This window comes from Artemia sp. Qi Xiang Cuo, chromosome 4 (genome assembly GCF_049724085.1).
Source record: "Artemia sp. Qi Xiang Cuo chromosome 4, ASM4972408v1, whole genome shotgun sequence".
Taxonomy (NCBI): Eukaryota; Metazoa; Arthropoda; class Branchiopoda; order Anostraca; family Artemiidae; genus Artemia; species Artemia sp. Qi Xiang Cuo.
In genome coordinates, this window is record NC_142797.1 from 91,373,151 (window position 1) to 91,392,569 (window position 19,419).

Here is a 19,419-nt window from a genome sequence, read left to right on the forward strand (position 1 = left end):
GAGGTTTTGAAGGCTCCACTTATATGACCTTGTAAAATCCAATGTTAATTTCCCTATTTGATCGCTTATAGGAGAGGGTGCACCGTGACGTCAGAGGGATCTGGTAGAAATCCAATGATAATTTCCTATTGATGCTGTGACATCAGAGGGCGGGAATTTTACCAGCTGACTGCGTATTCCAGCTGTGAGGGATTAAGAGCCCCCCTTATCCATTTTCCTTGTTATTTGAAATTGTGTATTATCCCGACCAAATTCCAAGTAATTATATTGAAACCCCAGGACTCTTGCCAGGGGTGGTAATCTTGCCAGGGATGCCATGAGAATTTTCGCATAGAAAAAGAGGCTCTCACAGGAATCTTCGCCAGGGCAGTCATGGGAATTTTGATAGGGGTGTTGTGACGGCAGAGGGCTCCGGTAGATATCCAATGATATTTTCCATATCTTATCGTTTAAAAACGAGGGTGTGCCGTTACTTAATAGGGCTGTGTTTAAAATCTCATGGAAAAAGGAAGAGCATGCGCTTGAAATCCCCATGTTAATCAGTCACCCGATGCTTGAAATCCATCGGTATTTTCTCTATCTGTGCTCTTGAAATAGTACTACCTTTGCGCTTGAAATCCAATGGAATTGTCCCTATCTGTGCGCTTAAAATCCTACCACCTCTGCGCTTGAGACTGAAGAGAGGTCACTACTAAGACCTCGGTAAAAAGATTACAATTTGTCCGCTAGTTGTGCATTGAGGAATAGGGCTATTTTTCACGTCTTTCCGTAGGGGACCTTCCTCAAGGGATTTTTCCCCCTCATAAAGGATGAAAATCTCTTTTGAGTTGATAAAACCAGTCTCTGATTCCTTCCGAAATTTCTTTAATCTAACTTAAAATTCAGTGCTTCCCAATCTTTCCGTAACCCGTTGTTGAAAACTCGATTCAATTCCTTGATTATCTGTAGTTTCTCTTAATATGTCTTGGGCCTTCTCCTCCCTCCTAATTATCTCCATCTTATTGAAATTTTGTAAATTTCCCTGTGGGTCTTGGATCTCTTTGTCTCCCCTATCATTTATGTTAGTTAGGAACAGCCCGTCTAATTTTTTATTTCTCGCCACTACAGGCTGAATCCGCAAATTTTGTCTTTTTTCTGCATTTTTTTTCTTTTGTACTTTTCTCAACTTTTTATATCGCGCAAAAAAAATCATCATTAAATTTGAATTGGACACAAGTGTCCAACATCTTTGACTGCATGTCTTCATTGTTTCTCCATTTAATATTTCTTTTCTCCCTATTAGTTTTCTATTCTTTTGTAGTAGCATTAAAAAATCGTCGCTCAATGAAAATTGAAATTTTAAATTGTAGTTTCAATTTCCATCTTATTTCTCTCTTTTCGTTCTTTTTCACTTTTACCGCATAAACGATTAATTCATCATTAAATGGGAATTGAATTGTGACATTTGGTTTTTCATATTATACTAAAAGTTCTCGAGCTATACGAGGAAACGTTAGCACAATAAATTTCATCTCACTTTTCTCTGGTACAATCAGTGCTTCATTTTGGCATATACTTTTTAGCGTCTCATATTCGGTATAAGTGTTCTGAAGTTTTCTGTTTTTTGAAAAATATTCCGAAAGATCAATTTGGTGTGTTTTGCTTTTTATATTATGTGGCTTAGCCAATTCCACATTCCATTTGTATGGATTATCAACATTTCGAACTGAAGTATCAAGCATTTCGTTTTTTCGGTAGGGTGGCTCAGCCTCCCAATTTATTTTATGGGTCGGTCCACCTCCCCACCTTGTTAAAGAAGTTGCATATATTTCCCACTTTAGTATTTAAAGTCTGGTAATTTTCATTTTCTCGGGATTGACTCTCAGACAAATTATTATGACTATTCGATTACCTAGAAAGTAGTTGTGATGAAAATTCACTTTCTGGAATTCCCCAGCGGGCTGCTATTAGGCCTATCATATTTTTTTTAATTCTTGGTGATCACTCTCTTGCTTCTGTCTAGCTATTTTATCATTCTCTCCTTTTCGCTTTCTGGCTATTCTTTCTTCCTTTACGAAATTTAATATATGTTGTGTCATATCTAAATGACCAATTTTTCGTGAGCCCCTGCCCGATCTCGATTCCACAGTGCATCTTCTATTCGGAATCCTTTGATTCCTTCTGTCTTTATTTCTTCTTAATCCATTTTTTGAATATGTTCGTTCACTATTTGTATTTTCTCTTACCCGCAACCTCCCTTCATTTTGCACAGCAACTGAGAGGTGAGTTCGTCTTACTTTTTCATACAGTATATCTTCCTTGTTTATTTCGTACCCCCTCATTTAACAATTATTCCTTCCCGATTCTATTACCTCTTAATTAATTAGTCAATCGTGGCAAGTTAAATAATTGCCACTCACAAAAAATATGGTACGCAATTACTATTGTGAATTATTAGCGCCGCGTAATGATATTCAACAATTTTTCAAATAACAGGAATATTTAGATTTCATTAGAGAATAACGACTTCTTTCACATCAGGCAATTTTATGCGAGTGAAATATATCTCCGAAAAACAAATTAACAGGGATTGAACGAAAAAGTAAACTGAAAAACTGCACGAATATTCCACTAGTAAATTATCAGGACAAAAACTCAAACAGGAGAACTACCCTGTTAAACAAATCACGTACCCTCCAAGGATACTCGTACTCCAAGTGTCTCATCGGCCGATTACTTAATAGGGCAGGTACTTCTCACCTTCCTTATCAAATATTTGCACAAAACTTGACAATTTTTTTTTTAATTTGCCGCATTTAATAATCTTATAACCTTTGCCACTGAAGATTCTGTTCAAATTTTCCAATTCACTTAAAGAAAAACCCAACTTTAGCTTTCACTTACCCGTTCTTAAACCCTTTACTACTTTATAATACGGAGAGAATCCCCCACTGTAAAATCAAAACTCAAAAAATTTATTTCACGTTATTCCATCTTATTCTTAAAATCTCACAGTTGTCGTACTATTCTCGCGAAAAACGGTCGATTTTTCTAATTTTTTCTAATTTCTATATTTTGGCGTTGAGGCTTAGCCCAAACTTTGATGAAAGGAGGTGATGAAAGGGGGTTTTATCTTTTCTCCTGCACTGCGTCGTTTCTAGGTAGGAGCCTGGCTCATAAAATTTTAAATTCCCAGTCTTTCAAATCTGTTTTTTCGTGCAGACTTTTACACGCCTATAGCCTATACTGAAGGCTAATTTGCACCGGTATCTTGGGAAACACGTGTTCTCTTGCTACCAGTGCTGTTGATAGCTCCTTTTTCGCTGCCATCAGTATTAGTGTGCTAAACTTTGGGTGTCACCAGATATTGGTGCAAAAATGGTGCTAAACTACTTACTGAAGGGAAAACCTTGCTGGCACCAAATATTGTAATGGAATGCCCGCGGTTACCACTATTATTGCGTAAATATAGAGTTTATTAATGCCCCATTAAGGCATACCCTGCTCCAGCGTATAATAGGATAACGTGATCAAACATTCAAACGGCCAAACTCTAGGACAAGGGTGCCCAAACATGGTAACCACTAATGTTTCTAGCTATCTCCTTGGAGGGTAAACGGACCCCCTGTCGATATAATAAATGAAGATATGTCTCTCAATTCTTTTCATGCTACAAATAATATAATCTCAGCCCTTCTGTAAGTTGCCATAGTCTACCTGAGCTAAGAATTCAAAGATTATAAAGACAAGCATTCTTACTGTATTTACTTTCACGTATTTACAAGAACTTAAAAACTGAACAGAAATTAAAAAGTCTTACAATTATAGAAGAAACTTTTCGACACGCCTCCGTGCACGTGTCTCTGACCAAAGGTGATGAATACTGAATCAAACTAGACTCCCAGCATCATTTGAGGCTTTTCGGACTCTAAATTTAAGCTGTCTGCTTCATTGGTCACATGACATTTTCAGACATTAGCTAATCATTGAATTCCTTCATATGTCTCACAATAAAATCATAACCCAGGGTTTAGATATTGAAATTAAATATAAATGATGTTAAATTTATAAAAAAAAGTCATTTTTCTGAAATAAATGGGGCTAAAAGTCCCAACAAATGGGTTTAAATTACACTTTTTATACCAAACTCTTTGTTTTCTTTAAAACCTGAACACAATTTTAATTTAATTGACCCAATTCTTACTCAGTTGATTCCTTATAGATCTCAACAAAGTCTAAATTTTTTTTTATATCTATAGTAATTATGATTCAATTCAAAAGCAGTGTAGACTTTTTAGATATAAGCGCTGCATGCCCTACGAATTTTGAGTCCATAGCAACCAGCGGGTGTAATTGATTTTCTTCAAGACGCAGCTGTTTTTTACGTAAAAGTGGATGGTTAAATTTGTTAGGGATGACACAATCTTTCGTGACTTGTTTTGCTCGAGATCATGGGCAGCTTATCAGGGGGTGAAACCTGGGTTGTAACTGAAGATTTCACACACGTGGTTGTTTCGTAATAATTTAGGAGATGTTTTTTTGCTTCAAGAGTTTTTTCTTTTAAGGTAATTATTTCCTCAATATGTTTCTGTTTTTTCATCGAGATATTTTTCTTCAAAACATTTTTATGAAGATAATCCTTTCTTCAAGATTTTTTTTTCTCAGAGAACCTTTATAATCCAGTGACAAAAAAGATTTTGTCCACTGTAGGAACTACACGTAAGACCAGAGATTTCCCCATGGAACGATACGTTAATTACATTGACCAGCAAATTATTCCCAATTTTATTTTCCAAGAAATAAATTCTATGTGATAAGCTTTTTCCCAGCTCGGAATATTTTCTGCACATTTTCTAGATAAATAAGGCTATGGATTGCGTGTTTTCTATTTCCGTAAATATTCCACAGGTAGGGGAGAAAATCAATTAGTGGAAATATATTCAAGAGATATTATTGTCATACATTTGACCTGAATGTGGATGTTACATCATAGTTATGTAAGTTTAAATAAGAGTGGTGGTATTTTTAATTTAATCTATATCCTGGAGCAAATGATGGGATTAGATAACAAGAAATCAATTACCACCTAAAATCCATGACTGTTCTTGGCATGTGCTACTCTGTGCATCATGCGTTATATTTCAAGCAGGAATCCATTTTTTTCACAAATATCTATATTTTTTAAGCAAACACAACTCGTTTTGAAGCATAGATTTGAATATTTTCATCTCGTTTTGAGAAAACCCATAGTTTGAAACGATGATTTGCATATTTTCTTAGATTTTCCAAGATCAAGACAGTTCATGTTCTACCATGGCAAAATGTGGCTGGCCCGTGACATCCTCTTGGCACAAATTCTCATTTCTAAGGCATTTTCTGATTATTTCTTGATAAAAAAATTCTATAATTCTTTTGATTTGTATTTTCGCAAGCCAACCCTCCTTGATGCCTCCAATGGCAGTTCACATTCCAGTGAAACACTTTGGCTTGCCCATGGCACCCTCTGGCTCACACTATGATTCCTAAGGCGTGTTCTACCATTTTTCTTAAAAAATGACCCCATAAACTAAATTCATCCTTGCTTGTATTTGAACAGTGGGCCTTTCGATTTCGATGTTAGAATGTGTCTTCCCAAGACAGTTTACGTAACAGTTGCACACTATGGATTTCCCTTGGCATCTCTGTGCCACATATTATCTTTCTTAGTGCATTTTAAACAATTTTCCTACAAAAAGTAACCCTGTAAACTAATTTGACTGTTGTTTATAATTACACAACTGAACTTTCCATTTCGTTGTTAGAATATGAAGCCCCAGGGTGGTTCACGCCATCGTGGTATTATCTAGTGGTCCCAGTGGCATCCGTATAATACATATTATCATTCCTAAGACATTTTTCAGATATTTTATGGATAAAAATTAGACTTTAAATCCATTAGCTTGTGTTTTCGACAACCATCGCCCCCCGGGCCACCCCCGTGGAAGTTCAAGCCACCTTGACACACTATTGCTAGCCCTTGACATCCTTGTGATACAAATTATCATTCCTAATGCATTTTTTAGATATTTTCTTGATTAAAATATGCTGTAAATTCATTGGTTTGTGATTTCACGAGCCAACTCTCCGTGATGTTCCCCATAGCAGTTCTGCTTGAGTGGCAAACCATGGCTGGACTGTCGCATTCCTGTGATATATATTATCATTTCTAAGGCATTTTCAACCATTTTACTACAAAAATAACCCAATAAGTTATATTAACCATCGTTTCTATTTGAAAAAAGGGGCAATCTATTTCGTTGTTCATATATGAGACTCCTAGGCAGTTCAAACCGACGTGGCAATCTGTGGCTTACCTGTGGCATCCTTGTAATAAATTTTAACGTTCCTAATACTTTTTCAGACATTTTTGGGCCAAAATAAAATCATTTTTGAAAACTCTGTTGTTTTGTATTTTTTGCAAGCCATCCTCCATGCAAAGCTCAAGAGAGGTTGCTTTGGCTTGAAGAAACGAGTTCCAATTTGACTGGGGAACATTATCAAAAGCAGCTAAGCCTCCCTTGCCAATTTTCATCCCATTACCTATTGCAGGCAAACATGGTGTCGTGTTCCTGGAAGAGACAATCCATCAATAACTACAAAAAAGCAAGAAAACCACCAAATCCGAAAAAAAACTGCACAAACTATGAAATTGGGCAACAATAAATGACCTCCTTTCATCGTAATCCTCAAAAGGATAACCCATGAATAACCATAAAAATGCAAGAGATCCAGGAAAGCTAAAAACCACAACAACAAACACGGACATAGAAACTGAGCAGGAATAAACGATTCCCTTTTTGTATTTCTTGAAAGGACAATCCATCAATACCTATAAAAACACCAAAAAAACACCTAATCAAAAAACAAAACATAAAACATTGAAAAAAAATGCGCGCCAATAAATGACCCCGATTCGTTGTAGTCATAGAAAGGACAATCCATCATTAGCTATAAAAAACAGAAGAAAATCACCAAGTTCAAAAACACTACAATAACACAGAAGTATAAACTGAGCAACACTAAATGACACTCCTTTGTCATTATCCAGGAGAGGGCAATCCATCAATAACTGTAAAAACACAAGAAAACCACTAAATCAAAAAACAGCAATAATACACATAGACCTAGAAACTGAGCAACAATAAATGACCCCCTTTTATCGTAATCCTGGAAGGGACAATCCATCAATAACTATAAAAACGCAAGAAACCAGTAAATCTGATAGTAAAAAAACAGATCTAGATATGGAGCAACAACATATTACCCCTTTCATCGTTATCCTGGAAAAGACAATCATTCAATAACTATAAAAACTAAAGAAATCCCTAAATTCCAAAAAACACAAAAAGCACAAACCAAGAAATTGAGCAACAATAAATGAACCCCTTTCATCGTAATCCTGAAAAGAATAGCTCATCAATAACTAGAAAAGTGTATAAAATCACCAAATCAAAACAGCAGCAACAAACACAGACTTAGAAATTGAGCAATAATAAATGACCGCCTATCTTCATAATCCGGGAAAGAAAATCAATAAATAACTATAAAAACTATAAACTAAAAACTATAACTATAAAAATCCTCAAATCTAAAAAAACGAAAAACTACAGACCAAGAAATTATACAACAATAAATTACCCACTTTCATCATAATCCTTGAAAGGATAGCCCATCAATAACTATAGAAGCGCATAAGAACTACTAAATCCAAACAAACCAGCAACTAACACAGACTAGAAACAGAGCAATAATAAATGAGAGCCTATCGTCATAATCCTTAAAAGAAAAATCCATCAATAACTATTAATACGCAAGAAAACCACGAAATCGGGAAGCAACAACAATCAAAACAGACCTACAAACTGGGCAACAATGAATGACCCTTTTCGTTGTGAACCTGGAAATGGCAATCCATCAATAACTATTAACACAAGAAAATCACCAAATCCATAAAGAACAACAACAAATACAGACTTAGAAACTTAAATAGAAAAACGCAATAAAACCGTCGAAGCCAAAAAATAACAACTAGAAACAACGACCTAGAAACAGAGCAACAATAAATGACACCCGTTCATCATATTTGTACTAAAAACAGTCCATCAATAACTATAAAAACACAAAAAAAAACACCCAATCCAAAAAACAAAAACAAAAAATAAACCTAGAAACTGAACAACGATAAATGACCCCCTATCGTTGTAATCCTTGAAAGATCGATTCATTAATGACCATAAAAACAAAAGAAAACCATCAAATCCAAAAAAAAATCACAGATCTAGAAACTGAGCACCAATAAATAATTCCATTTCATCGTAATCCTGGAAAGGACAGTCCATCAAAAACTATAAATACGCAAGATAGTCACCAAATCTAAAAACAACAACAAGAAAAGTAGACCTAGAAACTGAGCAGCAATAAATGATCCTCCGGTCGTAATCCTGGAAAGAAAAATCCACAAATAACAATAAAAAGGCAAGAAAACCATTACATCTGAAAACAACAACAAAAAACGCAGAGTTTGGAACTGAGCAACAATAAATTACCTCCTTGCATCGTAATCCTGGATCCGAAAGAAAAACAACAAACACAGACCTTGAACTGAGCAATAATAAATCACCCTCTTTCACCATTACTCTGGAAAGGACAAAAGACAATCCATCAATAGTTATAAGAACACAAGAAAACTACCAAATCTAAACAACCAACAACAAAAAACACAGACCTAGAACCTGAGCAACAATAAATAACCCCCTTTATCGTAATCCTGGAATGGACAATCGATCAATAACGATCAAAACGCAAGAAAATAATCAAATCCGAAAAAAAACACTACTCTAGATATGGAGTAACAATATATAACCTCTTTCATCATAACCATGGAAACGACAATCTTTCAATAACTATAAAAACTAAAAAAAACCTCAAATCCAAAAAACACACACCAAGAAAGTGAGCAACAATAAAGGGCCCCCTTTCATCGTAATCCTGGAAAGGATAGTCCATCAATAACGAGGAAAGCGCATAAAAACCACCAAATCCCAAAAAAAAACTAGCAACAAAAATAGACCTCAAAACTAAGCAATAATAAATGACCACCTACAGTCATAATCCAGGAAAGAAAACTCCATCAATAACTATAAAAACTCAAGAAAACCACCAAATCTTGAAAAAAAGCAACAACAAACACAAACCTAGAAACTGAACAACAATGAATGACCCCTTTCATTGAAATCCTAGAAAAGAGAATCATTCAATAACTATAAAAACAAAATAAAACCCTTCAATAAAAAAAAAAATTAAAAACACAGACCAAGAAATTTAGCAACAATAAATGACCCCCTTTCATCGTAATAATGGAAAGGATAGTCCATCAGTAACTAGAAAAGTGCTTAAAAACCACCAAATGCCAAAAAAAGCAGCAAACCCAAACCTAGAAACTGAGAAATAATAAATATATCACCTATCGCCATAGTTCTGGAAATAAAACTCCATAAATAACTATAATAGCGCAAGAAAACCACCAAATCTGGAAACAACAACAACAAATACAGACCTAGAAACTGAGCAACAATGAATGAACCCTTTCGTTGTAATCCTTGAAGGGACAATACATCAATAACTATAAAAACACGAGAATACCACCAAATCCAAAATGAACAACAACAAACACAGACTTAAAAACTAAACTAGAGATATGCAGGAAAACCATCAAATCCAGAAAAAAAAATAAAAAACACAGACCTAGAAACAGAGCAACAATAAATGACCCGCTTTCAACGTAATCGTGGAAAAATCAGAAAAAAAGAAAAGAAATACGGACCTAGAAACTGAGCAACAATAAATGACACCCTTTCATGGTAATACTGGAAGGGACAATCCATCAATAACCATAAAAACACAAAAGAAAACACCCAAACCGACAAACAAAAACAAACAGACCTATAAACTGAGCAACAATAAATGACCCCTTTCGTCGTAATCCTGGAAATCACAATCCATCAATAACTATAAAAACACAAGAAAATCGTCAAATCCGAAAAAAAAACAACAACAAAAACACAGATCTAGAAACTAAGCAACAATAAATTACCCACTTTTGTCGTAATCCTGGAAAGGAAAATCTATCAATAACTATAACACAAGAAAACCATTAAATCGAAAAAAAAAAAACTTAGAACTGAGCAACAATAAATTACCCCCTTTAATCGTATACCTGGAAAGGTCAGTCCATCAAAAACTAAAAAAAACGCAAGAAAACCACCAAATGCGGAAAAAAAACTGACCTAGAAACTGAGCAACAATAAATGACCAACTATCATCGTAATACTGAGAAGGACAAACCATAAAACTAGAAAAACGAAGCAAGAATCTCAAATTGGAAAAAAAAAACACAGAACAAAAAAACAGACCTAAAAACTGAGCAACAATAAATGACCCCCCTTCGTCGTAATCCTAGAAAGGACAATCTATTAATAACTATGAAAACTAAAGGAAACTATGAAATCCAAAAAAAATCCCAGACCTAGAAACTAAGCAACAAAAAATGATCCCCTTTATCTTAATCATGGAAAGAACAGTCCATCTTTAACTAGAAAAACGCAAGAAAACCACCAATTCAAAAAAACAACAAACAAAGACTTTGAAACTGAGCAACAATAAATAACTGTCTATCGTTGTAATCCTGGTAAGAACAATCCATCAATAAGAAAAAAGACGCAAGATAATCACCAATTCTGAAAACAAAAACAAGAAAAGCAGACCTAGAAACTGAGCAGCAATAAATGAACCCTCGGTCGTAATCCTGGATAGGACAATCCAACAATAACAATAAAAACGTAAGAAAACCATCAAATCTGAAAACGAAAACGAAAAACACAGACCTTGGAACTGATCAATAGTAAATTACCTCCTTGCATCGTAATCCTAGGTCCAAAAGAAAAACAGCAAACACAGACCTAGATCTGAGCAACAATAAATGACCCTCTTTCGTCGTAATCCTGGAAAAGACAATCCATCAATAGCTACAAACACAAGAAAACTGCCAAATCTAAGAAAAACGACAATAGAAAACTGTGACCTAGAAACTAAGCAACAATAAAAAAAACCCTTTATGGTAATCCTGGATAGGACAATACATCAATAACTATAAAAACGCAAGAAAACCATCAAATGCGAAAAAACACTGACCTAGATATGGAAAAACAATATATGACCCTTTTCATCGTAATCCTGGAAACGACTATCATTCATTAACTGTAAAAACTAAAGAAAACCCTCAAATACAAAAAAAAACACACAGACAAAAAAAGTGAGCAACAATAAATGGTCTCCTTTCATCGTAATCCTGGAAAGGATAGTCCCTCAATAACTAGAAAAGCGGAAAAAACACCAAATCCAAGACCTTTCATCTTAATCCTGGAAAAGACAATCATTCAATAACTATAAAAGCAAAAGAAAACCCTCAAATAAAAAAAGCAGAAAATACAGACCAATAAATTGAGCAATAAATTGAGCAATAAATGGCCCCCTTTCATCATAATCCTGGAAAATATAGTCAATCACTAAAAATAAAAGCGCATAAGCATCACCAAATGCCAAAAAAGAAACAAAGCCAGACATAGAAACTGAGCAATAATAAATGACCGCCTATCGCCATAATCATGGAAAGAAAAATCCATCAGTAACTATAGTAGTGGAAGAAAACCCCCAAATCTGAAAAAAAACACAGCCCGAGAATCTGAGCAACAATGAATGACCCCTTTCCTTGTAATCCTGAAAGGGACAATCCATCAATAACTGTAAGAACACAAGAAAACCACCAAATCCAAAATAAACAACAACAAACTCAGACTTTCAAACTGAACTAGAAAAACACAGAAAAACTGTCAAATCAAAAAAAAAACACCTACCTATAAACAGAGCAACAATAAATGACCCTTTTCAACTTAATCTTGGAAAGGACAGTCCATCAACAACTATAATAGCACAAGAAAACCACCAAATTCGAAAAAAAACACAACAAAAACACAAACCTAGAAACTTAGCAACAATAAATGACCCAACTTCATCGTAATCCTGGAAAGGTCAATCTTTCAATAACTATAACACATTAAAACCATCAAATCGAAAAAACAAAAAGGACTAGAAACTGACCAAAAATAAATGACCACCTATCATCGTAATCCTGGAAAGGACAATCCATCAAAAACTATAAAAACGAAGGAAAAATATGGAATTCGGAATAAAAACACAGACCTAAAAACTCAGCAACAAGAAATGACCCCTCTGTCATAAATCTGGAAAGGACAATCCAAAGATAACTAAAAAACGAAAAAAACACGAAATCCTAAAACAACAACATCAAAAACAGACATAGACACTTAGCAACAATAGATGACCTCCTTTCATCATAATTCTGGATATGAAAGAATCAACAACAAATAAAAACCTAGAAACAAAGCAACAGATAATGATACCCTTTCGTCATATTCCTGGAAAAGACAATCCATCAATAACTGTAAAAACTCAAGTAATCCACCAAATTCAAAAAAAAAGAAACAGTGACCTAGAAACTGAGCATAATAAACGACCCCCTTTTACCGTAATCCTGGAAGGGACAATCAATCAATAACTATGAAACGTAAAAAAACAAGTAAATCTGAAAAAAACACACCTAGATATGGAGCAACAACATATTACCCCTTTCATCGTAATCCTGGAAAAGAAAATCATTCAATAACTATAAAAACAAAAAAAAATCCTAAAAATCAAAGAAAAACCAAAAACACTAACCTAGAATATGAGCAAAAATAAATGAACCCCTTTCATCGTAATCCGGGAAAGGGTAGTCCATTAATAACTAGAAAAGCGTATGAAAACCACTAAATAAAAAAAAAACAGCAACAATCAAAGACCTAGAAACTGAGTAATAATAAAAGACCACCTATCGTCATAATCCTGGAAAGAAAAATCAATAAATAACTATAAAAACTATAAACTATAAAAACTATAAACTATAAACTATACCTATAAAAACCCTCAAATCCAAAAAAAACGCAGACCAAGAAATTGAGCAACAATAAATGACCCCCTTTCATCGTTATCCTTGAAAGGATATTCCATCAATAACTAGATAAGCACATAAAAACCACCAAATCCAAGCAAAACAGCAACTAACAGAGACCTAGAAACTAAGCAATAATTAATAACAGGCTATCGTCATAATCCAGGAAAGAAAAATCCATCAATAACTAATAATACGGAAGAAAACTACGAAATGTGGAAACAACAACAACAAACACAGACTTACAAACTGAACTATAAAAACGCAGGACAAAAGTCAAATAAAAAAAATAACAACAAAAAACACAGACATAGAAACTGAGCAATAATAAATGACCCCTTTCAACGTAATCGTGGAAAGGACAGTCCATCAATAACTATAAAAACGCAAGAAAATCACCAAATGCGAAAAAAACAAACAAACACTGACCTAGAAACTGAGCAACAATAAATGACCCTCTTTCATCGTAATCCTGGAAGGGACAATCCATCAATAACTATAAGAACACAAAACATCATCAATACCGAAAACCAGAAAAACAAGAACAAAAAACAGACATAGAAACTGAGCAACAATAAATGACCCCTTTCGTCGTAATCCTGGAAAGGACAGTCCATCAATAACCATAAAAACGCAAGAAAACCACCAAATCCACACTGAACTAGAAACTGAGCAACAATAAATGACCCCCTTTCATCGGAATCCTAGAAGGGACATTACAATAAATGACCCCCTTTCATCGTCATCCTAAAAGGGACAATCCATCAATAACTATAAGAACACAAAAAATCATCAAAACCGAAAAACAGAAAAACAAGAAGAGAAAGCAGACGTAGAAATTGAGGAACATTAAATGACCCCTTTAATCGTAATCCTAGAAAGGACAGTCCATCAATAACCATAAAAACGCAAGAAATCCACCAAAACAAAGACAGACCTAGAAACTGAGCAACAATAAATGACCCCCTTTCATCGTAATTCTTGAAGGGACAATCCATCAATAACTATAAAAACACAAAAAAAACTCAAGCCAAAAAACAAGAACAAAAAACAGACCTAGAAACTGAGCAAAAAGAAATGACCCCCTCTCGTCGTAATCCTTAAAAGGACAATCCATTAATAACTATAAAAACACAATAAAACACCCAAGCCGAAAAATAAGAACAGAAAAACAGACCTAGAAACTGAGCAACAAGAAATGACCCCCTTTCATCGTAGCCTAATCCTAGAAGGGACAATCCATCAATAACTATAAAAACACAAAAAAAACACTCAAGCCGAAAAAAAAGAACAAAAAAACAGACCTAGAAACTGAGCAAAAAGATATGACCCCCTCTCGTCGTAATCATTGAAAGGACAGTTCATTAATAACTGTAAAAACAAAAGAAAACCATCAAATCCAAAAAAATCGCAGAACTAGAAACTAAGCAGCAACAAATGATCAACTTTCATTGTTATCCTGGAAAGGAGAGTCCATCAACTAGAAAACAACAACTAGAAAAGCACAAGAAAACCCCCAATTAAAAAAAACAGAATTCAAAACTGAGTAGCAATAAATAACCGTCTATCATCGTAATCCTGGTAAGGACAATCCATGAATAACAATAAATATAAAAGATAATCACCAAATCTGCAAACAACAGCAAGAAAAGCAGACCTAGAAACTGAGCAACAATAAATGACCCCTCCGTCGTAATCCTGGAAAGGACAATCCACCAAAAACAATAAAAACGTATGAACACCATCAAATCTGAAAACAAAAACGAAAAACACGGACCTTGATAGTGATCAACAATAAATTACCCCTTGAATCATAATCCTAGATCCGAAGGAAAAACAACAAACTCAGACCTAGAATTGATCAGCAATAAATCACCCCTTTTCGCCGTAATACTAGAAAGAATCAATAGCGATCCATCAATAGCTACAAAGCATAAGAAAACTCCCAAATCTAAAAAACAAAACAACAACAAAAAACAAAGACCTAGAAACTAAACAACAATAAATAAACCCCTATAATGTAATTCTGGAAAGGATAATCCATCAATAACTATAAAAACGGAAGAAAATCATCAAATGCGAAAAAAACACTGACCTAGATATGGAAAAACAATGTGACCCCTTTCATCGTAATCCTGGAAACGACTATCATTCATAAACTATAAAAACTAAAGAAAACCCTCCAATCAAAGAAAAAAAACAACAAAAAAGTGAGCAACAATAAATGGTCCCTTTTCATCGTAATCCTGGAAAGGATAGTCCATCAATAACTAGGAAAGCGTATAAAAAACACCAAGTCAAAAAAAAAACACAGACCGAGAAAATGAGCAATAATAAATGACCACCTATCGTCATGATTCAGGAAAGAAAAATCCATCAATAACTATAAAAACACAAGAAAACCACCAAAACTGGAAGCGCGAAAAACCACCAAACACCAAAAAAAAAACAGACCAAGAATCTGAGCTATAATAAATTACTGCCTATCACCATAATCCTGGAAAGAAAAATCCACCAATAACTATAATAGCGCTAGAAAACCACAAAATCTGGAAACAATAAAAAGAAACACAGACCTAGAAACTGAGCAACAATGAATGACCCCTTTCGTTGTAATCCTGGAAGGGAAAATGCATCAATAAATATAAAAACACACGAAAACCACCAAATCCATAATAAACCACAACAAACAAAGACTTTGAAACTGAACTAGAAAAACACAAAAAAAAAACTTCCAATGCAAAAAACTAACAACAAAAAAAACAGACCTAGAAACAGAGAAACAATAAATAACCCCTTTCAACCTAATCGTGGAAAGGAGAGTCCATCAATAACTATAAAAGCACAGAAGAACCACCAAATTAAAAAAAAAACACTGACCTAGAAACTCAGCAACAATAAATAACTCACTTTCGTTGTAATCCTGGAAAGGACAATCTATCAATATCTGTAACACAAGAAAACCATCAAATCGAAAAAAAACAGACCTAGAAACTCAGCAACAGTAAATGACCACATATCATCGTAATTCTGGAGAGGACAATCCATGAACACTAGAAAAATGAAGGAATAATATCAAATTAAAAAAAAACACAGACTTAGAAACTGAGCAACAATAAATGACCCCTCTGTCATAATTATGGAAAGGACAATCCACCAATAACTTTAAAAATGCAACAAAAAAAACACCAAATCCAACAACAACAACAACAAAAATAGAAACTAGAAAAACGCAGGAAAACCATCAAATAAAAAAAAACAGACCTAGAATATGAGCAACAACAAATGACCCCCTTTCATGGTAATCCTGGAAAGGACAATTCATCAATAATTATAATAACTCAAAAAACATGCCCACCGAAACACAAGAAAAAAAAACAAAGACCTAGAAACTGAGAAACAATAAATGACCCCCTTTCGCTTTAATCCTGAAAAAGACAACCCATTAATAACTATAAAAACAAAATTAAATCATCAAGTCCAAAAAAATAAAATACACAGACTTAGAAACTGACCAACAATAAATAAACCCCTTTGATCGTAATCCTAAAAAGGACAGTCAATCAATAACTAGAAAAACCAAGAAAACCACAGTAACCGAAAAACAACAACAAACTTAGACTTAGAAACTTATCAACAATAAATAACAATAAATAACAATAAACAATATTTAAAATAAATAAAAATAAGAAACAATAAATAAATAACAATAAACCCCTTCCATCGTAATTCTGGAAAGGACATTGATTAAATAACAATAAATAAAAACGCAAACCTAGAAACTGAGCAACAATAAATGACCCCCTTTCATCGTAATCCTGGAGAGGACAATAATACATCAATAACTATAAAACACAAGAAAACCCCCAAATCAGAAAAAAACTGACCTAGATATGAAGCAATATTATATGACCGCTGTCATCCTAATCCTGAAAAGGACGATCATTCAATAACTATAAAAACAAAAAAAAACCTCAAATCCCCCCCCCCAAAAAAAAAACACAGACCAAGAAACTGAGCAACTATAAATTGCCATTTCAATAAGTGCTTAAGACTTTTCACGCTGACCCATTTGATTCAGCATATTACAAAAATCATACGAATTGATTATAATTGATTATTCATAAGATTACATAAGAATTAATTGTTTTTAACAATAAAAATATTAGGATTTATAATAAAAAAAGTTTGATACCAAATTTATTAAATAAGGAGATAAAAGTCTTTATTGTTTTCAGTGAGAAAGTAAAAGGGCCAAAATAAATTTCTTGATAAAATTAATCAAAAAAACTTTTTGCACAAAATAAAATGTAAAAAAGTAAAGAACTCCATAAAACCAAAAATGAACAAAAATAGAATCAGTTAATTTACAAAGCATACAACTACCACATATCAGTATCAATAAGTAAATGAAACCCAAAAGAAACAGAAATTAAAATAAGTCAAACTCAAAACGAGCAAACACTATTTCGATTAGGGTTTTAAACCCTATGCTGTGTAAAAGACAAAATGTAATTTATACTTTTACTGAAAAAAATTCAAATGATTTTACTGAAAAAAATGTGTATTGTCAGTTTAATATACATATGCTGATATTTATTCTTTTAAATCCTAGTTAACTTTGTTATGCCTTAAAGTTATAAATCTAAAGTTATAAATGTTCTTGAAGTTATAAAAAAATGTGCATTGTGAGTTTAATCATATGCTGATATTTATTCCTTAAAATCTTAATTAGTTTCTGATTTCTTAAAATTATAAAAGAGAAAACATTTAAAAGACTTTTTTTCAGTAAAGAAAAAATTATACCTTGGCTTTTAGAAAGCATAGGGATTGGAGCCCTACTCAGATTAATTTCTGCTCGTTTTGATTTTGAATTATTTCAACTTCTGTTTGTTTTGGGTTTCATTTACTTATTGATTCTGATTTGTGGTAGTTTCATGCCTGGTAAATTATTAGATTCTATTTTTGTTCATTTTTGGTTTAATGGAGTTCTTTACTTTTTTAAATTAATTTTGTATTAAATTTTTTTGATTAATATCTGTTCGTTTTATAGTGACATAGTCTTTTTCAAGGAGAAAGACTGAGCCTCTTCTGGCTCTTTATAAAAACCTTATATACCCCCAGGGCAAAACTGACAAACTTTGCCCTGAAGGTTGTGGAGGGGGGTTGTCATCCTCAAAGACGTAATTTCCTGGACTTTCAAGTACGTTTAGTAAATGGCTATCTCAAAATTTTGATTTTATTTATTTGGGGAAATGGTTGGTGTGAGAGGGAGTTAGTTGTCCTCCAATCATTTTTAACTATTAAAATGGGCAATAGCCGTTCCAGTTTCCAATCAAATGAGCCCTTTTTCAAGTTTTTATGACCAAAATTTCAATAAAAACCTTATATGTCCCAAGGGTATAACTTAAAACCCTTGCCTTGAAGGCTGTGGGGGGAGTGTCATCCTCAAAGATGTAATTTCCAGTCCTTTAAACTACTTTGAACAAATTGGCTATCTCAGAATTTTGATCGGATGTGTTTGGATAAATGGTGGACGTGGAAGTGGTGTTAGATGCATTCCAATCATTTGTGACTCTTAAAAAAGGCACTGGCCATTTCAACTTCCAATCAAATGAACCCTTTTTGAAGTTTTCAAGACAACGCTTTCTATAAGAACATTATATGCCCCCAGGGCATAACTTACAACCCTTGCCCTCAGGGCTTTGGGGAATTGTCATCCCCAAAGACCTAATTTCCAAAAGTTTCAACTACGTTGCACAAAGTGGTTTTCTCAAAACTTTTATTGCAAGTAAATGGGAAAAAGGTGGACGTGAGAGGGGGGTTAGTTGCCCTTCAATAACTTTTGACTATTCAAAAGAGCCCTAGCCCTTTGAATTTCCACCTGAATGAGCAATTTTTGGAAGTTTCTACGACAAAGCTTTCTCTAGAAAACTTATATGCCCCCATGGCCTAACATACAACCCTTGCCCTAAAGGCTGTTGGGGGAGAGTCCTCTTCAAAAACATATTTTTATCTAGAAATCAACTACGCTGAACAAAATGGCTATCTCAAAATTTTGATTGGATGTGTTTGGGGATATGGTGGCCGGGTAAGGGGTTTTAGTTGCCTTCTAATCACTTTCGACTATTAAAAAAGGCACTAGCCCTTTCAATTTACAATCGAATATGTCCTTTTTTAAGTTTCTACTGAAAATCCTTCGATGCAAACTGCCCTGGTACGGAAAAATAAATAATACATTGCGCCAACATCGTTTTTTACTTAGGGGGCGCTATTGCGCTGCCTATGATAAACAAATTGAGTGAAGCTTTAAAGTGACACTCTCATATGATTGT

General features: G+C 34.0%; 1 protein-coding gene across 1 annotated transcript in view; it reads left to right on the forward strand.

The window, feature by feature from the left end:
• Positions 1-19,419, forward strand: part of LOC148953618 (galactosylceramide sulfotransferase-like) — a 204,042-nt gene that overhangs the window by 42,578 nt on the left and 142,045 nt on the right. The gene's annotated exons all lie outside the window — the stretch shown is intronic.